At 38.6% G+C, this 23750-nt stretch overlaps 1 long non-coding RNA gene and 1 other non-coding gene across 2 annotated transcripts; one reads left to right on the plus strand and one right to left on the minus strand.

The window, feature by feature from the left end:
- Window positions 1-2833: 2833 nt before the first annotated feature.
- Window positions 2834-17681, plus strand: LOC116553294. The gene is made up of 3 exons (XR_004269690.1): window positions 2834-3006; window positions 9908-9914; window positions 17668-17681. It is a non-coding gene; the product is annotated as an uncharacterized LOC116553294 (long non-coding RNA).
- On the minus strand, window positions 13805-13911 carry LOC116553628. The gene has a single exon (XR_004269848.1). It is a non-coding gene; the product is annotated as a U6 spliceosomal RNA (small nuclear RNA).
- Window positions 17682-23750: the final 6069 nt, after the last annotated feature.

The raw sequence follows: 23750 nt of genomic DNA on the forward strand, positions 1-23750 counted from the left end.
TTAGAGAGAGCGGTTTCAACAGAAAGTCGAGGTACGGTTGAGGTATGCAGTTTTATGGGGCTTTTACCATGTCACACAGATGTCCCCTAAAGGGCAAAAATCATTTTCTGTTCAGAACCACTGTTTAGCCTGTAGAACAAAAGTACACTGAGAGTAGAAGTAACTTTATGTTTTCCTAGATCAGTATGTTCTGCTGCCACTGCTACCACTGTCTTCTAGACTTCAAGGATTTATGGTTTTTTTGTTTTTGTTTTTGAGACAGTCTTGCCCTGTCACCCAGGCTGGAGTACAGTGGTGCGACCTCGGCTCACTGCAACCTCTGACTCCCTGGTTCAAGCAATTCTTCTGCCTCAAACTCCCGAGTACCTGGGATTCAGGCACGCACCACCACACCCAGCTAATTTTTGTGTTTTTAGTAGAGATAGGGTTTCACCGTGTTAGCCAGGATTGTCTCAATCTCCTGACCTCAAGTGATCCGCCTGCCTTGGCCTCTTAAAGTGCTGGGATTGTAAGCATTAGCTACTGCACCCAGCCCTGGATTTATGCTTTTAATAGGGTAGTGTAGTACTACCTCGCCATTATGTTCAGAAGCAAATGTGAATTTAAGTAGCATTATGTAATATTTAATTTAAATATTACTAATTTTTTATTTATTTTGTTTTGTTGTAGAGACAGTTTTGTTCTGTCACCCAGTCTGGAGTGCAGTGGTGTGATCATAGCTCACTGAGACCTTGAACTCTTAGACTCAAGCAATCCTCCTACCTCAGCCTCCCAAGTTGCTGAGACATGCCCAGCTAATTTTTTAATATTTTGAAGAGACTGGGTCTCACTATGTTGCCCAGGCTAGTCTTGAACTCCTGGCCTCAAGCAATCCTCCTGCCTTAGCTTCCCAAAGTACTGGGATTATAGGCATAAGCCACCATGTCTGGCCTCGAAATATTACTTTAAATAAAGCTGCTTTTTTAATTTTAAATTTTTAAATGATTGGTTTTGAAAAATTTTTTAATTTTTCAAATTTAAATTTTTAAGTTTTCATCATAAGTGATATATATCATAAAATTTTTTTGAACCTTGTTTTCATTATATCCATAAAAGTAATGCATTAAAACAGATAATGGAATATGCTTTTTGACTTCATTTTCTTCTTACCAAAAGATTCTCTAACTATATTTAATTGTCACCCAGCTTCTAGTGAATTATAAGTATAGGTTCTCAGTATTTTCATACACTTTTGGAAGACATGGAGATAGTCAGGGAAGGAGGATGGCAATTCAAGTGTATAAAAATAGTTTTTACTTTACATGTTGTGACTCACTTAAGTTTCATTGTTATAATAAATGTTAAGGATATGCTATCTACTTTTATAGTTTCTGAATAATTTGATCAGGTATAATAGTTATTCGATATGAATACATTTGAGAAAATATTATTTAAAATGTGGTACAGAATCTCTCTGGTACAGAATCTTCCTGCCATTATTATTATTATTTTTTTTTAAAACTAACTTCAGCTGGGCGGTGTGGCTCATGCCTACAATCCCAGCACTTTGGGGGAGGCCAAGGCAGGTGGATCATCTGAGGCCAGGAGTTGGAGACCAGCCTGACCAATATGGTGAAACCCTTTCTTAAAAAAAAATAATAACTTCAGTTTATTTTACTGATATATAACATTTTTTTTTTTTTTTTTGAGACAGAGTCTTGCTCCGTCGCCAGGTGCCAGGCTGGAGTGCAGTGGCACAATCTCTGCATACTGCAACCTCCGCTTCCTGGGTTCAGGCATTTCTCCTGCCTCAGCCTCCCGAGTAGCTGGGACTACAGGCATATGCCACCACACCCAGCTAATTTTTGTATTTTTAGTAGAGACAAGGTTTCACCATGTTGGCCAGGATAGTCTCGATCTCTTGACCTGGTGATCCGCCCACGTTAGCCTCCCAAAGTGCTGTGATTACAGGTGTGAGCCACCGCGCCCAGCCGATATATAACATTTTACTTATTTAATGAGGTACATGTCATATTTTTTTGCATACATAGAATTTGTAATGAATCAAGTCAGGGTACTTGGGGTATCCATCTGAGTATTTATCATTTCTATATGTTAGGAACATTTCAAGTTTTCTCTTTCAGCTGCTTTGAAATATATAACACATATTGCTAACTATAGTCGCCTACTCTGCTATGCCTTCTATCTAACAGTACTTTTCTACCTCCCTGAGATCAACTTTAAAAAAAAAAAAAAGAAAGAAAAAAAAGAGAGAAAGAAAGGAAAAAAAAAAAATAAAGGAGAGGAAGAAAGAGGAAGAGGGAGAGAGAACGGGAGTGTTGCTTTATTGCCCAGCCTAGAATGCAGTCTAAAAATGGGTATTAAAAACCTCTTTTATGCCAATTATTGTGCTTAATAATGGAGACAGGAAAAAAATGAGGGAAGAAAATAACAAGCAGCCAACCAATATTTCATTTAAACCTGTGAGATACTATACAATTATTGAGGAATGATTTACTTCACTTTTAGAGTAGGTGTGATGTGGTACTGATAAGAGTGTATGTTTTGTGTACTTGAAGTGGAGAGTTCTATAAATGTTTGTTAAGTTTACTCGTTTCGGATCTGAGTTCAAGTCCTGGATATCCTTGTTAGTTTTCTGTCTCATTGATCTATCTAGTATTGATGTTGAAGTCTCCCACTATTATTGTGTGGGAGTCTAAGTCTCTCTATAAGTCTTATGTATCTGGGTGTTCCTGTATTGAGAACGTATATATTGAGGATCGTTAGGTCTTCTTGTTGCATTGATCTTTTTACCATTATGTAATGTCCTTCTTTGCCTCTTTTGATGTTTGTTGCTTTAAAGTCTATTTTATCAGAGGCGAGAATTGCAACTCCTGCTTTTTATTTATTTATTTATTTTCGCTTTCCATTTGGTTGGTAAATCTTTCTCCATCCCTTTGTTTTGAGTCTTTGTGTATCCTTGCATGTGGGATGGGTCTGGATACAGCATACCCATGGGTTTTGGCTGTGCCTTTTGATTGGTGGAGTTAGTCGATTTAAGTTTAGGATTAATAATAATATATGTGAGTTTAATACCACCATTTGATGCTAGCTGTCTGTTTTGCCCATTAGTTGATGTAAATTCTTCATTATGTTGATGCTCTTTACTTTTTGGTATATTTTTGGAAAGGCTGATACTGGTAGTTCCTTTCTATGTGTAGTGGTTCTTTCAGAAGCTCTTGTAAAGCAGGCCTGGTGGTGATGAAATCTCTTGAGTACTTGCTTGTTCACAAAAGATTTTATTTTTCTTTTGCTTATGAAGCTTAGTTTGGCTGGATATGAAAACTTTTTAAAATTTTATTTTTTTATAGATATTTAAAATTTTAATAGGTGTTCAAGGAATAAATGGTGTTTGGCTACATGAATAAGTTCTTTAGTGGTGATTTCTGAGATTTTGGTGTACCAATCACCCAAGCAGTGTACACTGTACCCAATGTGTAGTTTTTTTTGTTTTTGTTTTTTTGAGATCGAGTTTTGCTTTTGTTGTCCAGGCTGGAGTGCAATGGTGGGCACCATCTCGACTCACCACAAACTCCACCTCCCAGGTTCAAGAAATTCTTCTGCCTCAGCCTCCCAAGTAGCTGGGATTACAGTCATGTGCCATATGCTTGGCTAATTTTGTATTTTTAGTAGAGATAGGATTTCTCTATGTTGGTCAGGCTGGTCTTGAACTCCCCACCCCAGGTGTTTCGCCTGCCTTGGCCTCCCAAAGTGTTGGGATTACAGGTGTGAGCTACCGTACCTGGCCCCAGTGTGTTGTCTTTTGTCCCTCATCCTCCATTATTATTGAATGATGCCATTATCATTATACAGATACACAGATTCACTTGTATGTACCATCATTTTTTTTCCAAATATTCTGTAATATGTAACCTTACTAAAATAGCCCTGAATGGAAAGAAAGTCATTATACTAGTAGCATTATAGGAATTAGAAAACAATGTGCAGTTTCATTTTCTGATCATCAAGGATCTGGAAATACTGTTTTTCTGTAATATGAAGAAAGCAAACATGTTTCCTTGTATCTCTATAAAATCATCTCATTTATTAAGAATAGAAAACCTAAAATGTATGATTTATTTCAGTATGGATCCAGACCAGTTCTGAGAACTTTTTAATATGAGGTTCAGACTGTTCTGCTAAAAAAAATTAATATATCAATCTTGACAAAATCTTTTTGTGAAAAATAACTTTAACTTGTCAAATGAGAGATATGACTCACAGGATCCCATCCACTAAAGAAGTATGGCATAGATTAAGTGTCCATAGACTTACGGAACCAAATAAGTATTAAGAAGGATTTGTTGGCTGGGCATGGTGGCTCATGTCTGTAATCCCAGCACTTTGGGAGGTTGGGGCAGATCACTTGAGGTCAGGAGTTCAGGACTAGCCTGGCCAACATGGTGAAACTCTGTCTTTATTAAAAATACAAAAATTAGGCCTGGCGCAGTGGCTCATGCCTGTAATCCCAGCACTTTGGGAGGCCGGGCAGGTGGATCACCTGAGGTTGGAAGTTTGAGACTAGCCTGACCAATATGATAAAACCCCATCTCTACTAAAAAGAAAAACAAAGCCGATGTGGTGGCATGTGCCTATAATCCCAGCTACTCAGGAGGTTGAGACAGGAGAATCGCTTGAACCCAGGGAGCGGAGGTTGCCGTGAGTTGAGATTGCACCAGTGCACTCCAGCCTGGGCGCCAGAGCAAGACTCCGTCAAACAAACAAAAAAAAATTAGGCATGGTGGCATGCACATGCAGCCCCAGCTACTCTGAGGCTGAGGTGGGAGAATCACTTGACCCTGGGAGGTGGAGGTTGTAGTGAACCAAGATCTTGTCACTGCACTCCAGCCTGGGTGACAGAGCAAAACCCCGTCTCAAAAAGAAAAAAAAGAAAAAAAAAAAAAAGGATTTGTTTTTCTTTCAATATTATACTTTTTTTTTTCAGTAAGTAGTACCTGGTTTTCTGTGTAATGTGCATGTTTTCGACACTATGAATGCATCAGAATAGGTGTAAAGGAAGACTCATTTTAGACTATTTTAGGATATGAGAACTGATCATTTTAAAAATGTATTGACAATTATTATCATTATTATTATTTTATTTGAGACAGGCTCTCTATTGCTAAGGCTGGAGTATGGTGGTGTGATCATGGTTCACTGCAGCCCCAACTTCCCCAGCTCAAGTGATCCTCCCACCTCAGCCTCCAAAGTAGCTGGAACTACAGGCATACGCCACCATCCCTGGCTAATTTTTTTTTTTTTTTTTTTGAGACAGTGTTTCTTTGTCGCCAGGCGCCAGGCTGGAGTGCAGTAGTGTGATCTCAGCTCACTGCAACCTCTGCCTCCCGAGTTCAAGCAATCCTCCTGCCTCAGCCTCTGGAATAACTGGGACTACAGGCGTGTGCCACCACACCCAGCTAATTTTTGCATTTTAATAGAGATGAGGTTTCACTATGTTGGCCAGGATGGTCTCAATCTCTTGACCTCGTGATCCACCCACCTCAGCCTCCCAAAGTGCTGGGATTACAGGCATGAGCCACTGTGCCCAGCCTACTATTTTTATATTTTTTGTAGAGAGGGGGTTTCGCTGTGTTGCCCAGGCTGGTTTTGAACTTGGGCTCAAGTAGTGCATCTGCCTCCGCTTTGCAAACTGCTGGGATTACAGGTATCAGCCACAGTACCTGATGGCCATTATTATTATTTTTTCTTTATTATCTTTTTTTACTTCTGGGATACATGTACAGACATGCAGGTTTGTTCCATAGGTATACATGTGCCATGGTGGTTTGCCCCACCTATCAACCCATCATCTAGGTTTTAAGCCCTGAATGCATTAGGTATTTGTCCTAATGCTCTTCCTCCCCCTTATTCACCACTCCCCAACAGGCCCCATATGTGATGTTCCCCTCCCTGTGTCTGTGTGTTCATTGTTAAACTCCCACTTAGGAGTGAAAACATGTGGTGTTTGGTGTTCTGTTGCTGTGTTAGTTTGCTGAGGATGATGGCTTTTAGCTTCATCCATGTCCCTGCAAAGGACGTGAACTCATTCTTTTTTATAGCTGTGTGGTATTCAATGGTGTATGTGTGTCACATTTTCTTTATCCAGTCTATCATTGAAGGGCATTTGGGTTGGTTTCAAGTCTTTCCTATTGTAAATAATGCTGCAATGAACATACATGTACATGTGTCTTTATAGTAGAATGATTTATAATCCTTTGGGCATATACCCAGTAATGGGATTGCTGGATCAAATGGTATTTCTGGTTCTAGATCCTTGAGGAATCACTATACTGTCTTCCACAATGGTTGAACTAATTTACACTCTCACCGACAATGTAAAAACGTTCCTGTTTCTCTACATCCTTGCCAGCATCTGTTGTTTCCTGGCTTTTTTTTTTTTTTTTTGATTTATATTTTTTTTTTTGAGATAGAGTCTTACTCTGTCAACCAGGCTGTAGTGCAGTGGCATGATCTCAGCTTACTGCAACCTCCACCTCCCAGGTTCAAGCAATTTTCCTGCCTCAGCCTCCCAAGTAGCTGGGATTACAGGGATGAGCCACCATGCCCAGCTAATTTTTATATTTTTAGTAGAGACAGGGTTTCACCATGTTGGCCAGGCTGGTCTCAAATTCCTGACTTCAAGTGATCCGCCCACCTTGGCCTCCCAAACTGCTGAGATTGTAGGCGTGAGCCACTGCACCCAGCTGTTTTCTAACTTTTTAATAATTGCCATTGTGACTGGCATAAGATGGTATCTCATTATGGTTTTGATTTACATTTCTCTAATGACCAGTGATGATGAGCTTTTTTTTCATGTTTGTTAGCCACATAAATGTCTTCTTTTGAGAAGTGCCTTGTTTATATCCTTCACCCACTTTTTGATGTTTTTTTTTTTCTTGTAAATTTGTTTAAGTTCCTTGTAGATTCTAGATATTAGGCCTTTATCCAGTGGGTAGATTGCAAAAGTTTTCTCCCATTCTGTAGGTTGCCTGTTCATTCTGATGATAGTTTACTTTTCGGTGCAGAAGCTCTTTAGTTTGATTAGATCCCATTTGTCAATTTTGGCTTTTGTTGTAATTGCTTTTGGTGTTTTAGTCATGAAGTATTTGCCTATGCCTGTGTCCTTAATGGTATTGCCTAGGTTTTCTTCTAGGGTTTTTGTGGTTTTGGGTTTTATATTTAAGTCTTTAATTCATCTTGAGTTAATTTTTGTATATGGTATAAGGAAGGGGTTCAGTTTCTGTTTTCTGCATATGGCAAGTCAGTTTTTCTATTTATTTATTTTTTTGAGATGGAGTTTTGTTCTTATTGCCCAGGCTGGAGTGCAATGGCACAGTCTCGGCTCACCACAACCTCCACCTCCCGGGTTCAAGCAATTCTCCTGCCTCAGCCTCCCAAGTAGCTGGGATTACAGGCATGTACCACCATACCAAGCTAATTTTTATATTTTTAGTAGAGACAGGGTTTCTCTATGTTGGTCAGGCTGGTCTCAAACTTCTGACCTCAGGTGATCTGCCCACCTCGGCCTCCCAAAGTGCTGGGATTACAGGCATGAGCCACCGTACCTGGCCGGCTAGTGTTTTTCTAGTACCATTTATTAAATAGGAAATCCTTTCCCCATTGCCTGTTTTTGTCAGGTTTGTCAAAAATCAGATGGTTGTAGATGTGTGGTGTTATATCTGAGGTCTCTTTTCTGTTCCGTTGGTCTATATATCTATTTTGATATCAGCACCATGCTGTTTTGGTTACTGTACCCTTGTAGTATAGTTTGAAGTCAGGTAGCGTGTTGCCTCCAGATTTGTTCTTTTTCTTAGGATGTCTTGGTTATACAGGCTCTCTTGGTTTCGTATGAAATTTAAAGTAGTTTTTTCTAATTCTGCAAAGAAAGTCAGTGGTAGCTTAATGGGAATAGCAATGAATCTCTAAATTACTTTGGGTAGTATGATTGGCCGTTATTTTTAATGAATGAGTTGGGGTCAAGTATTTGGCCGTTATATTCCTCCTTATTCTTTGTGTTATCTCATACTAGCATGTCTTCCCATCCATGAAAAGGACAATAGGATCCAAAAATCACGGTTTGGGGAAGGAAAATGCTACATAAATGTGCATGATATGAGCAAAATACTTATTTGTATTGGATTTAAGTTCTCTTTTCTGACAGATATACAAAGAAAAAGCTACACAAAAATGTAAAAATATTTTCCCCCTTTTGAAAAGATAGTCTTCACTCATTATTTACATAATAAAAGGTAGAATTTACAACACTTTGGATACTTTTTTTTTGGAGGCAAGAGTCTTGCCGTGTCTCTGAGGCTGGAGTGCAGTGGGACGATCTCAGCTCTCTGCAACCTTTGCCTCCCAGGCTTAAACGATTCTCATGCCTCAGCCTGTCAAATAGCTGGGATTACAGGTGCCTGCCACCAGGCCCAGCTAATTTTTCTATTTTTTAGTAGAGGCAGGGTTTTGCCATGTTGGCCAGGCTGGTCTTGAACTCCTGACCTCAGCTGATCCACCTGCTTGGGCCTCCCAAAGTGCTGGGATTACAGTACCCGGCCTGGATAGATTTTCAATAGAAAAAAATGAAACTATTTAAATTAAGACCATTTTTTATATGATTTTTGTTTCAAAACCCCTAAGTACTAAACATATATGTATTTTTTAAGATAGGGTCTTGCTGTGTTGCCCAGGCTAGAGTGCAGTGGCATCAGTATGGCTCACTGCAGCCTCAACCTCCTGGCTTAAGTGATCCTCCTACCTCAGACCCCTGAGTAGCTAGGACTATGGGCGTTTGCCACCATGCCTGGCTAATCTTTTTTTTTTTTTTTTTTTTTTTTTAAACTTTTTTATAGAGGCGGGTCTTACTTACTGTGTAGCCCAGGCTAGTCTCAAACTCCTGTGCTCAAGTGGCACTCCCACCTTGGTGGCCTCCCAAAGTGCTGGGATTACAGACATGAACCACCACATCTAGCACAACATAAAAATTTTTAACAGTGACACACTTCATGTGTTACATTTTGGAGTTTAGAAATATTATTCACTGGCTGGGCACAGTGACTTACTTCTGTAATCCCAGCACTTTGGAAGGTTGAGCTGGTGTACCACCTTAGGTCAGGAGTTTGAGACCGGCCTGGCCAACATGGCAAAACCCTGTCTCTACCAAAAATCCAAAAATTAGCCAGGCATGGTGGCAGGCGCCTGTAGCCCCAGCTATTCGGATGGCTGAGGCATGAGAATTGCTTGAGCTGAGATCATGCTACTGCACTCCAGCTTTGGTGACAGAGAGAGACTGTGGAAAGAAAGAAAGAGGGGGAGGGAGGGATGGAGGGTGTTTGTTCACCAACCATCAATAAATTTCATTAAGGAGTCATCTAGATAAGAAAGGTGTCATTTTTTTCAAAAAGATGCATTTAGTCTATGATGCTCTATGATGTCAAATGATATGGAACATTTATTAAGCTATGTAATAAACTTAAGACTCAGTTCTGTAATATTCTTGGAGCTCTAACACATTTTTAACAAGAGTAGGAAAACCAGGGGTGTTCTTCCTTCTACAGTGCCCTAGGCGTTTTTCTGTTTCTGAGAAAACCAATCATTCTACTTTGAGAAAAACATGGACGAACTTTTCAAATCCTACATTACAATGTTAAGTCAGATTATGCTAAGTTTAGAGGGTCTCAGATACTAGTTCCATACTATTAAAGAAATTCTCTTGGTTTTGTTTTTGTTTTGAGACACAGTCTCTCAGTGTTTCCCAAGGTGGAGTACAGTGGCTCAATCTCAGTTCACTGAAACCTCCATTTAAATGATTCTTCTGCCTCAGCCTCCTGAGTAGCTGGGATTACAGGTGGCTGCCACCAAGCCCGGCTAGTTTTTTTGTATTTTTAGTAGAAATGGGGTTTCACCATATTGGCCAGGCTGATCTCAAACTCCTGACCTCGTGATCTACCCTCCTTGGCCTCCAAAAGTGCTGAGATTACAGGCGTGAGCCACCATGCCCTGCCTTGTTTTGTGTTTTCTACTTCACACTCTGTCATGGTTGCATTAAAAAAAAGATTTTAGTAGAGGTCTTCAAATGTTACTGTGAATGCTGATACCTCCTAATTGTAGCAGCATTAGAAATGTCTTATGTTGATAATTGTTGAACTTGCATACATGAGATTTAGTATGTTATTCTCTTTACTTTTGTGTATATTTGATACTTCCCATAATAAAATGATTTTGGGGATTTTTTATTTTTTTTGAGACAGAGTCTCGCTCTAACACCAAGCTGGAGTGCAGTCACGCAATCCTGGCTCACTGCAACTTCAGTTTTCTGGTTTGAAACAATCCTCCTGCCTCAGCCTCCCGAATAGCTGAGACGACAGGCATGCACCACTGCGCCTGGCTAATTTTTTGTGTTTTTAGTAGAGATGGGGTTTCACCATGTTGGCCAGGATAGTCTTGGTCTCTTGACCTCGTGATCCGCCCACCTCGGCCTCCCAAAGTGCTGGGATTACAGATGTGAGCCACCATGCCCAGCCAATTTTTGGGATTTTTAAAAAGAAAATGTTTGGCCGGGCGCGGTGGCTCAAGCCTGTAATCCCAGCACTTTGGGAGGCCGAGGCGGGTGGATCACGAGGTCAAGAGATCGAGACCATTCTGGTCGACATGGTGAAACCCCGTCTCTACTAAAACTACAAAAAATTAGCTGGGCATGGTGGTGCGTGCCTGTAATCCCAGCTACTCAGGAGGCTGAGGCAGGAGAATTGCCTGAATCCAGGAGGCGGAGGTTGTGGTGAGCCGAGATCACGCCATTGCACTCCAGCCTGGGTAACAAGAGCGAAACTCCGTCTCAAAATCAAAAAAAAAAAAAAAAAAAAAAGAAAATGTTTTAGTGAAGATACTTGATTGCAAGTTTCTTTCTTTCTTTCTTCCTGGAATATCAGAACTATATCTCGTATAATACTGTTGTGTATTTCAGGGTGCCTAACATAATACTCATTCACTAAATAAACACCTGAGTTGAATTGAATATAATATTTAGTTGCTTAATTTTAAATGTAAGTTATATTTAAGTAGCAGTATATAAAGTGAAAAATGTGCTTTTTGGTGAATTCTATAAAGGTGAGAAAATGTTCTGGAATTAGATAGCGGCGGTGATTGTGCAACTCTGACTATACTAAAAACCATTGAATTGTATACTTTAAAAAAGTAAGCTGTGTAGTAGTATGTAAATTACATCTCAAATTTTTTAAAAGTCGGTGTAAAAAAATACAAAGGTAAGTCATAAACTGGGCGAAGATACTTAAAACACAAAACACTCATAAAAGAACTCTCATAGGCTGAGGATGGTGGCTCACACCTGTAATCATTGCACTTTGGGAGGCCAAGGCAGGTGGATCATGAGGTCAAGAGATTGAGACCATCCTGGCCAACATGGTGAAACCCCAACTCTGCTAAAATTACAAAAATTAGCTGAGCATGGTAGTCTGTACCTGTAGTCCCAGCTACCCAAGGCTGAAGCAGGAGAATTGCTTGAACACGGAAGGTGGAGGTTGCAGTGAGCCAAGATTGTGCCACTGCACTCCAACCTGGGCAACAGAGCCAGACTGTCTCAAAAAACAAAAACAACAGCAAAAAAAAAAAAAAAAAAAAAACTGTCACAAATGGATAAGGAAAAGACAACCCTATAGATAAACAGACAAATAAAACAAATGGGCATTTCACAAAGAGAAAACATGAATAGGCAAGAAACATTTTAAAAGATGCTTGACCTCATTTGATGTAAAGAGATGAAAATTATTACCTCAATGAAACAAGCACTTACACGTACCAGACTTTCAGAAATTAAAGAACTGGATCATCCAAGTAGACAAAATGTGAAGAAACATGAACCCTTATATACTGCTAGTGAGTTTTTTGTTTTGTTTTGTTTTGGTTTGGTTTTTTTGGAGATGGAGTCTTGTTCTGTCACCAGGTTGGAGTGCAGTGGCACGGTGTCGGCTCACTGCAACCTCTGCCTCCGGGGTTCAAGCAATTGTCCTGCCTCAGCCTCTCGAGTAGCTAGGACTACAGGCACACACCACCCTGCCCAGCTAATTTTTGTATTTTTAGTAGTGACAAGGTTTCACCATGTTGGTCAGGATGGTCTTAATCTCTTGACCTTGTGATCCGCCTGCTTCAGCCTCCCAAAGTACTGGGATTACAGGCATGAGCCACCGCACCCAGCCTGCTAGTGAGATTCTTTAACTGGTACAACTACTTTGGAAAGATGTTTTGGTGTTACCTGGTAAAACTGAAGATGCAAGTGCCCTTTCATCAAGCAGTTCTACTACTAGGAGTGTGTGTGTGTGTTTGTATGTATATGTAATCTGCCCTTTCTCCATTGATTGTTAATACCACCTTTATCAAGTTATCCTATTTTCATGGGCCTATTTCTAGGCTCTCTAATATGTTATGTTGGTGGTTTGTTTATGCAACAATGTTGTGGTGGCTTAATTACTATAATTTAAAAGTAAGTTTTAGTGTCTAGTAGGGTCATCTTCCAGAATGTCTTCAGGGATGTTTGGCTATTCCTGGTCCTTTGTTCTTCCATATAAACCTTAGGATCAACTTGTCAAGTCTTATGCCTTATTGGGATTGTTATTGAAATTACACTGAATTACTTTGAATTGATAAGTCATTTTTGAAAATAATTTTCCTGAATATATTTCTCCATTTATTTAGGTCTATCTTAATGTCTTTCAGTCAAATTTTACAATTTTCTTTATAAACTTCTCATAGTCTTTTGTTAGATTTCTTCCTATGTATTGATGTGTGTCTGTGTGTTTGTGAGAGAGGGAGGGAGGGAGGAAAGAGGGAGTGGAGGAAGGAGAGAGAAAAAGAATATATAATTAAACATCAATTTAAAAACAGCTTTATTGAGAAATAATTTACATACCATAAAATTTACTCATTTTATGTGTACAGTTCAATGATTTTTAGTAAATCTTCAGAGTTGTGCAACTATCACTACAATCTAATTTTAGAACATTTCTATCACCCTAAAGCTCGTGCCAGTCACTCTTGGCACACTTGTTGGCAGTCACTCCTTATTCCTATCCCTAGCCCCAGGCAACCACCGATGTAGTTTAAAAAAAAAAAAAAAAGACTTTTTTAAAGCCTTTTTAGTACGAACACATAAAAATACACAAAGTTGGCCGGGCGAGGTGGCTCACGCCTGTAATCCAAACACTTTGGAGGCCAAGGTGGGCAGATCACCTGAGGTCGGGAGTTCAAGACCAGCCTGACCAACATGGTAAAACCTCGTCTTTCAGTAAATAAATAAATAAATAAAATACACAAAGTTGACAAGGTAGAACAGTGACTCCCAAACAACCAATAAGGACAGTCTTCTAATCTTCTAACTTCTTACCTGGATTGTTTTAAAACAAGTCTCATTTCTTCCATAAGTATGTCAGTATGTGTCTCCAGGGTATGACAGTTTCTTTTTAAACTGAACTAAAATTTCATTGGCATTATCACACCTAAAAAGATTAATAATTTTTTTCCCATTTATTTATTTTATTGCATTTTAGGTTTTGGGGTATATGTGAAGAACATGCAAGATTGTTGCATAGGTACACACATGGCAGTGTGATTTGCTGCCTTCCTCCCCATCACCTACATCTGGCATCTCTCCCCTTGCTATCTCTCCCCAGCTCCCCACCCCCCACCATCCCTCCCCTATTTCCCCCCAACTGACCCCAGTGTGTAGTGCTCCCTCCCTGTGTCCATGTGTTCTCATAAAAATATGGAACGCTTCACGAATTTGCGTGTCATCATTGCACAGGGGCCATGCTAATCTTCTCTGTATCGTTCCAATTTTAGTATATGTGCTGCCGAAGCGAGCACAAAATTTTTTTTTAAGAGATAGGATCTTGGTCTGTCACTAAGGCTAGAAGTGCAGTGGTGAGATAATAGCTTACTGCAGCCTTGAATTTCTGGGCTCAAGCCTGTTTCAGCTTCTTTTTTTTTTTTTTGAGACGGAGTTTCGCTCTTGTTACCCAGGCTGGAGTGCAATGGCGTGATCTCGGCTCACCGCAACCTCCGCCTCCTGGGTTCAGGCAATTCTCCTGCCTCAGCCTCCTGAGTAACTGGGATTACAGGCACGTGCCACCATGCCCAGCTAATTTTTTGTATTTTTAGTAGAGACGAGGTTTCACCGTGTTGACCAGGATGGTCTCGATCTCTTGACCTCGTGATCCACCCGCCTCGGCCTCCCAAAGTGCTGGGATTACAGGCTTGAGCCACCGCGCCCGGCCTGTTTCGGCTTCTTAAGTAGCTTGAACCACAGGTGCAAACCACCACATCTAGCTAATTATTTTTTTTATAGAGACAGAATCTTACTATTTTGCCCAGGCTGGTTTTGAACTCCTGGCCTCAATTGATCCTCCCACCTTAGCCTCCCAAAGTGTTGGGATTACAAGTGTGAGCCATGGTACCTGGCCAAACTAAATAACTAACTAACTAACTCCATATATGTGTGTGTGTGTGTGTGTGTGTGTGTGTATTTTTTTTTTTTTTTTTGAGATGGAGTTTCACTTTTGTTGCCCAGACTATAGTGCGGTGGTGCAATCTTGGCTCACTGCAACCTCCAACTCCCAGGTTCAAGCAATTCTCCTGCCTCAGCCATCCAAGTAGCTGGAATTACTGACATGCGCTACCACACCCAGCTAATTTTGTATTTTTAGTAGAGACAGGGTTTCTCCATGTTGATCGGGCTGGTCTCAAACTCCTGATCTCGGGTGATCTGCCTGCCTCAGCCTCCCAAAGTGCTGGGATTATAGGTGTGAGCCACTGCGCCCAGCCAATTTTTTTTTTTTTTTTTTTTTTTTTTGAGACAGCGTCTCACTCTGTTGCCCAGGCAGGAATGCAGTGTCACAGTCTGGACTTTCTGCAGCCTCACCTCCCAGACTCAAACAATCCTCCTGCTTCAGCCTCCCAGGTGGCTAAGACTATAGACATGTGCCACTAGGCTGGGCTAATTTTTGTTTATTTTTTTGTCCAGGGTTTTATGTTTCCCAGACTGGTCTCAAATTCCTGGGTTCAAGCAGCCCTCTGGCTCGGCCTCCCACGTGCTGGGATTACAGGTGTGAGCTACTGTGCCCAGCCTTCTGCATTTTTTTCATTGCCACATGTTCGTTGAAGAAACCAGATCATTTGTTAGTAGACTTTCTTACATTCTGGACTTGGCTAATTGCATTCTTGTGATATCATTTAATATGCTTTTATATCATATTTTCTGTAAAAAGGTAATTAGTTCTAGGGCAGCACATGCTGTCCAGTTAGAAATACAAATTAAAAATGCAAGACACATAATTTAAAATTTTCTAGTAGCTGCATTAACAAAAGTAAAAAAAAGGTGCAATTATCTTAATGGCACATTTTATTCATCCCAGATATTAAAAATATTATTCCACCACGTAATGTACATAATTATTAGTAAGATACTTTACAGTCTTCTTGTACCAAATCTTTGAAATCTGTTGTGTATTTTATGTTTACGACATATCTCAATTCAAAGTAGCAACATTTCAGGTGCCCAGTAGTTACGTGTGGCTGCCATGTTGGATAGCACAGATCTAGAGGTTTGATTTTAGGTTTGAGTTTTTTTCAAGAATAATTCATATGTGGTGCTGTGTACTTTATATAGCATTTCAACAGGAAGCACATATTTCCTTTTTTGTGATGTTAAGATTGGTCCAAAAATTTAAGTGTCATCAGTAATCATTCAGTACCTGCCCTAGCCTTTCACCTAATGGTTTTAGCTGCCTTCGATGATCTTTGCCTAGATTTGTATTTCATTAGTGATTCACAATAGTGACTGTATAATTCTTTCATTTCTTCTGCATCTAATATCTGAACTGTTCTACAAAGAAAAATTTTTTCTCCTCAGTTGTTCTTCTACTGAAGTATTTTCTGTCATAGTTAGTTTTTTTGTTATAATTTTTATTGCCCAATTTTTTTTTTGGTTGGTTTTTTTTGTGTGTTGTTTTTGTGTTTTTTTTTTTTTTTTTTTCTTTGACAGAGCCTGGATTAGTACAGTTGCACAATCTTGGCTGGAGTACAGTGGCACAATCTTGGCTCCCTGCAACTTCTACCTTCCGGTTCAAGCAATTCTCCTGCCTCAGCCTCCTGAGTAGCTGGAATTACAGGCGCCCGCCACCATGCCTGGCTAATTTTTGTATTCTTAGTAGAGATGGGGTTTCACCATGTTGACCAGGCTGGTCTCGAGCTCCTGAACTCAAGTGATCCAGCCCCCTTGGCCTCCCAAAGTGCTGGGATTACTGGTGTGAGCCACCTCACCCAGCCTTGTTTTGCGATTTAGATTGTACATTTATGTTCATTGGTACTTTACCTCAAGATGATTTTCATATTTAGCTAGCATTTTTAGGTGTTGAAAGGTATTTTCAGGGTAAATTAATGTTCTATTTGCCTGGAATGGAAGATATTAAATATTAATATTTTTAGTTAATCCATTAGCATAAAATGAGAGAGCTAATATTGTCTGTTATACCATAAAATAAGACTCTGCCTTTTAAAGTAGAAAATATGGAATTTATCCTTTGCACTATTGCCTCAAAAGTGACAATCTTCTTGGCAACCAAGTTGCATTACGTTTTCAAAATCTGTTATTAATTTGTATGCATTGTGCAATCTGAACAGAAGTGGTAGGAAAAAAATGGAGATTTTTTTATTTGTATTGTTAACTATTTAACTGTAGATGTCTATGTGACTGTGAAGTATCCTTTTACCTTCTCAATAAAATGTTACTAATTAGCCAGGGCGCAGTGGCTCACGCCTGTAATCCCAGCACTTTGGGAGGCTGTGGATCATGAGGTCAGAAGACCGAGACTCTCCTGGCTAACATGGTGAAACCTTGTCTTTGCTAAAAATACAAAAATTAGCTGAACACGGTGGCATGTGCCTGTAGTCCCAGCTACTTGGGAGGCTGAGGCGGGAGAATTGCTTGAACCTGGGAGGTGGAAGTTGCAGTGAGCCGAGATCACGCCTCTGCACTCCAGCCTGGGCAACAGAGGGAGACAGAGGGAGACTCCCTCTCAAAAAAAAAAGTTACTAATTATTGATTAATAGGTACAAAGTGAATCAATTTGTGATGTTTTTCTCATGGTAATTTTGTGTTCGAAGTTCACATCCTTAGCTAGAAAAGAAAAAATATAAGACCTTGCTCATTAAATCCTAAAAGATAAGGAACTAACAATAAAGGCAGGATGGATGTCTCAGAATTCCATTTATTTTTTAATTCTCTAATAAGAATAGGGATTTCTAATATAGTCTGTTCAACAACTTTATAATAGAATCCACGGCAAAAGATATGTTTGATAGTAGTTTCACATTTTGTCATAAGAAAATAGTAGGAGATTGAAGTTGTTGCACATCATTTTAGTCCAAATGTCATCTGATTACCTCAGGTGCCTAAAATTATGGACTTTCTTACATTGTTTGAGGGATATATTTTTGTTTTAACCGTAAATAGCACACAGTGTTTTATTTTATTTATTTATTTTCTTGAGATGGAATCCTGCTCTGTCACCCAGGCTGGAGCATGATCTCGTCTCACTACAACCTCCTTCTCCTTGGTTCAAGCAATTTTCCTGTCTCAGCCTCCTGAGTAGCCGGGATTACAGGCACATGCCACCATGCCTGGCTAATTTTTCTTTCTTAATTTTTTTTTGCGGGGTGGGGGGAAGTATTTTTTAGTAGAGATTGGATTTTGCCATGTTGGCCAGGCTGGTCCTGAATTCCTGACCTCAGGTGATCCATCGCCTCAGCCTCCCAAAGTGCTAGGATTATAGGCGTCAGCCAGCATGCCCAGTCACACACTGTTTTATTTGGTAGATTTCCTCAAGTCTTTTCGGAAGCAAGTGAAATAAAATTATGAAAAATGAAAAAGAATATCCTTCTTCCCTTCAGTCTCTGTGGCTCAGTCTTAAGGCCTAAACATTGATACATGTTTGTTTTACGGTAGTCATAATTGTGATGTGGCAGTGAGAGATGAGAGAAATATTTTGAATCACGGCCTACAAGATATGTTCATTATTGTTCTCAAGTTATTTCATATGTTTTTTTTTCCCCCCTGAAGAAAACCCAAGATCTTGTATGGGAGGAACTGTCTTCTACTTTTATGTACCTCTATTTTCTTTTTGTCAAACTTCAAGCCCATATAAATTTCCAGCTTGTTTAAAACATTTTTGCCTTGGTTACCTTGTACAATGGGATCTTGAACCTCGTACCTGGGAATTTCTCTTACTGTTCATAGAAAAATTATGCACATAGTGGAGAAAAGCTCAATCTAAGTTGACTTCATAGAACTTCCATATTTAGGGAAAGACCTTAAGATGTCTTTCTGGATCATTTGCTATTTGATATCTCCAGATTGCTCCTCATCCCAATGAAAACAGATAAAGGAGGTTGTACGGTAATTAGCTAATTCTGTAATTCTTGCCAAGATAGTAGGGGTTGTTCATTGTGAACACATTCTGCCACCAACAGCTGCGTTAGAACATTGTGTTTATTTGTGAGAGAATTTGAGTATGAACAATTTGGTTTAAAGATTAAATGGGGGAATAGATTATAATGATAAAACTGATCAATTTTTTTTATTAAAAATTACTGTTATACAGAGAAATTTACATTTAAAGCATTAAATATACTGAGCATTGTAGAAATTGAAAATTCTGTCTGTATTTTATTTGAAAGAGTTTCTAGCTCCTCTTGCCTTTTGAGAAGTAGACAGATGTACTGGAGGCAACCTAGCTTGGCATGATGAGCAACAGATTGGAACACAGAGCAGAACTAGGTGTACAGTGTCAGGAAGTACAACTCAGTGGGTATTTTCTATGCACAAGGAACTGTGACAGGCACTATGGTGGGAGAGGGTGATTGAGGTGAATATAAGCATGAATAAGAAGTAGTCTCCTAAATAATGTAAAATAATAATGCAGTGGAAATGGAATGAGGTAAGTAAATAATAGAAAACTGAAACATGTTAAACACAGTTTCCAATAACATGGTAAAAAAAAGAACACAGGAAAAAGCAACGAATATTGATTAAGGACTCACAGAAGATGTCATTAAGAATATGACTTTTAAGTTGATTCTAGAAAAAGGGAAGTATTTTGTTAGATGGAAGATGGCAATATGAGTGTGAAGATCTCTTTTTGGAGGAACTGGTAAATATGGAAGTATGCATTGCCAAAACACCAATTTTATTGAAGGATAAAGGAGAACATAAAGTCAAACCCTGTAATAATTAACATTTCTATAATATTTTTATGTACATATTTAAAACTTTGATAACAGCTCAGGGAAATATGTATTACCATCCCCAATATATACATGGTCCTGTGTAATTTAATGGAAGGCTCTGGATTTGAAGGCTAACCTTGTCACTTAAAAGCTATATGACCTTGGGTATTATTTGGTATTACTGAGTCTCAGTTTTCTCATCTACCAGATACATATAATACATTTTTCAGTAAATCGTTTCAGGGCTGCTGCATAGACTGTACAGTGCATCATTCCAGGGGTGGTGTTCACACAGACCAGGGCTGACAATGTCTTTTTCTGTAAAGAGCCAGATAGAAAATATTTTAGGCTTTAGTAGCCATAAACCATAAAATATCTGTCACACCAACTCAACCTTGCTGTTACAACACAAAAACAGCCATAGGCAATATGTAAACAAATGGGTATGACTGTATTCTAATAAAACTTCATTTATAAAATTCGATTCTGGGCCAGATCTGTCCCACAATTCAAAGTTTGCTGACTACATAGGGCAAGATGTGAATGGTGCACCCTTGAGTTGTGTAATTCTGTGACATAGGATGTTTTAAAGAATAAATTACTTATAGCACAGAAATATTTCTAGTTTAGTACACGTGAATGCTCAATGATAAAAGTCTATCTACTTTTCTTTCTTCTCTTTTTAAAGATACTGCCATTGAATTCTTAGGTAAAGCACTTAAACTTTTGCCCTCTACTTCAGAATTCTCAGTAGGGAAGTAAAAACTATCTTTTACCAGATTAACTGTAATTAGGTATATGAGTTAGAGTGATAATAGGTGAATGTTGTTTTGAATTTCTTAAAGTCAATGTTAACTAGAAATTATAAGACATTGTTATAACTGAGTGCCATTGTATTAGCAATCTTAACTACAACATAATAGGCAATGTGAAGCCTAAACTGATGACACTATTTGGTGTCTTATGCGATTTGCTACTATTTGTAAATTAAAATTTTTACCTGGAGAATATATAATGTTTTGGATTTCAGCATAATTAGCATATGGTCCTGATTTTGGTACCCACCACATAGTTTTTGTCAGACTGTCATTGCATCATTCTTGAAATATAGCTAATAATTGAAAAAGAGGCTTGTATTCTTTTAGAGATACCTAGAAAGAGCAGGGAAGATGTGAACTTTCTTTTGCTTTATTATAGTTCTGTTAATGGTGTTGCTTTCAAAGAATATTTTCTAAGATGTTTTTTCCCCTCGGCGCTTTAAAAAGTTTTCATATCAAATTATGTAAATCAAATGTTGATTAGGTACTAGAGCTGATTTTGATATTGCTTTTGAGTCTTAGTTTAGGAATAACAAACTAATTGCAAGTTTTAGAATATTATATGCTAATCATTATTGTGAGATTATGATGTTGAACTGCCATACGTAATTCTGTTCTCCCACTCTTAATGATAAAAGAAATATTTTATAGTTGTCATTTTAACTGTGGAATAAAGGATTTCCTATTTTCATGTTGGAAAATATTTCCTTCCCCTTACTCCATATAGAATATTACGTACATTCTACCTGCATTATGATTAAAATTTTTTATTGTATTAATAAAAAATTTTGTTACAATAAAAATTGATACAATAAACTTTTTGATACAATAAAAAATACTGATACAAGAAAAAATTTTAATCGTAATGCAGGTAGAATGTATATAATATTTCTATATGGAATAAAGAAGAAAATACTTTTAAATATGAAATAAAACATAAAATATATATAAGATTTATCATTTTAATCATTTTTGAGTATACAATTCAGTGGCATTAGATATACTCACAATTTTGTTTAACCATCACCACCATCTATTTCCAAAACTATTTCATCAGTCCAAATCAAACTTCATACCCATGAAACAATAACTTTTCATTTTCTCCTTCCCCTATCCCCTGCCATCCTCTAGAAACCTCTTTTCTACTTTTCATGTCTGTGAATTTGCCTATTTTTGGTCTAGGTATACTGCATGTAAGTGTAACCATATGATATTTGTCCTTGTGTGTCTGTCTTATTTCACATAGCATAATGTTTTGAAGGTTCATCCATGTTGTAGCATGTATCAGAATCTCTGTTTTTAAGACAGGGTCTCGCTCTGTTAGCCAGGTTGGAGTGCAGTGGCACTACCTCAGCTCACCACAACCTCTACCTCCCAGGTTCAAGTGATCCTCCCACCTCAGCCTCCTGAGTAGCTGGGCCTATGGCACATGACCACCAAGTCTGGCTAATTTTTTTGTAGTTTTGGTAGAAAGAGGATTTTGCCATGTTGTGCAGGCTAGGCTGGAACTCCTGAGCTGAAGACATCTGTCTGCCTTGGCCTCCCAAAGTGCTGGGATTACAGGCGTGAGGCACGAGGCACCATGCCCAGCCTCAGAATCTCAATTTTTAATTACTGAGTAATTAACATTGCATGTATATACCACATTTCATGTATCCATTTATCTGTTGAAGGACACTTGGATGTTTTCACCTTTTTGACTATTATGCATAATGCTGCTGTAGAAATTGGTATACAAAGTGTCTGTTGAGTCCCTGCTTGGAATTCTTTTGAGCATATGCCTAGGAGTGGAATTGCTGGATCACACGGTAATTCTATGTCTAACCTTTTGAGGAACTGCCAAACTTTTTTACAGTGGCATGCATTGTGCTTTAACAGATAGTTTTGGAAGACTTTTTCTTACCTTATTTAAATTTTTTTTTTTTTTTTTTTTGAGACAGAGTTTCGCTCTTGTTACCCAGGCTGGAGTGCAATGGCGCGATGTCGGCTCACCGCAACCTCTGCTTCCTGGGTTCAAGCAGTTCTCCTGCCTCAGCCTTCCGAGTAGCTGGGACTACAGGCATGCACTACCATGCCCATCTAATTTTTGTATTTTTAGTAGAGACGGGGTTTCACCATGTTGACCAGGATGGTCTCGATCTCTTTACCTCATGATCCACCTGCCTCGGCCTCCCAAAGTGCAGGGATTATAGATGTGAGCCACCACACCCAGCCTAAAATGTTTCTTTTTAAAATAAGAAAATGTCTTGGATTTTCATAAATTGTTATTTGGGGGTAATAACATTTCTGTATTTGCCTTTTTCGTACTTTTTTTATTTTTCCAAATTTGAAATATTAAATACTGATTTCTTTGGCCTACATTCACTGAGAAGTTAAAAAGATCCTTGCATTCCAGCAAGTGAAACATGCTATAAATAAATCATGCTACTTCTCTAACTATTAATATTTAACACTTGGGATTCCCAAGCATTCTGAAACTTGTATGATAACAAAACACTAGATTTTGCTTATGTCCTAGAAAATGCTTGCATTTCTCAAAAAGAATACACTCTAGTTTTTTTCTAAAGTTAAATCTGTGCTGTATCTAGTCCATTATGAGTACCTAGCTTGAAAAGTAAACAATGTTAAACAGGAAAAAAAATGAGACAGTACTTAATAACAGTTAAGCTTTATGGAGTATTTACTATATGCCAGACCCTGTGCTAAGTAAACACATTAATTTAACCTCACAACAATGTATATTGGGTAGAAGCTCTCATTGTCTTTATTTTACAAGTACAAAACGAGACACACAGAGAGGTTAAATAAGTTGCCTATGGTCACACAAGTAGCAAGTAGTAGATTCATATTTAATTGCGAACATCTTTATCTACAAGCATATTTTAGTGACTGCATGTTCCCACTGATGAAGATAATAAATAGATCTTTATTCTTATCTTTTGGAGTTTACAATAAAGATGAGCCCAAAACGCTTAATATTACCGTTGTAAGGGCATAGCTAAAAAATGGTAATTGGACCGTAATTATAGAGATTTGAGGGCTACTTATTCCCATATATACACTTTACTTAGTGTAAACTTTTGATATAGACTGACCCCAAGTTCATTATTTGCTTGGTATTTCAGACACTGACAACCCATTTATGAGCCAATGATAATTAGATCACCTAGATCTTGGTTTAAACTTACTACTGATACCACATCCTTTTTGTTCTTTATTATTTTTGAGTGCTTCTACCCTACTTCCTTCAAACGCTCTTGCTTTCTGGAAAAATCTCTTTATGTAAGCTCCTTATGGGCAACAGTTGATGAATAATGCTTGGTACATAATTAGTACTGAATAAATATTTGTTGAATAGCCATGTGCAGTGGCACATGCTGGTAGTCCCAGCTAAGTCAGGAGGCTAAGGTGGAAGGATCACCTGAGATCAGGCATTTTAGGCTACAGTGCTCTATGATAGTGATATGAGTAGCCGCTGTGCTCCAGCCTGTACAACATGGGCTTTGTGGATAAAATGAGAAAAAATTTTGATGAATATATCTATATTGTTTCTCTTTATAAATCTTTGGATGATGAAATCCAAAATTATAACTGTTGTTGTTG

Source organism: Sapajus apella, unplaced genomic scaffold (genome assembly GCF_009761245.1).
Source record: "Sapajus apella isolate SASKATOON/1434 unplaced genomic scaffold, GSC_monkey_1.0 scaffold12, whole genome shotgun sequence".
NCBI lineage: Eukaryota > Metazoa > Chordata > Mammalia > Primates > Cebidae > Sapajus > Sapajus apella.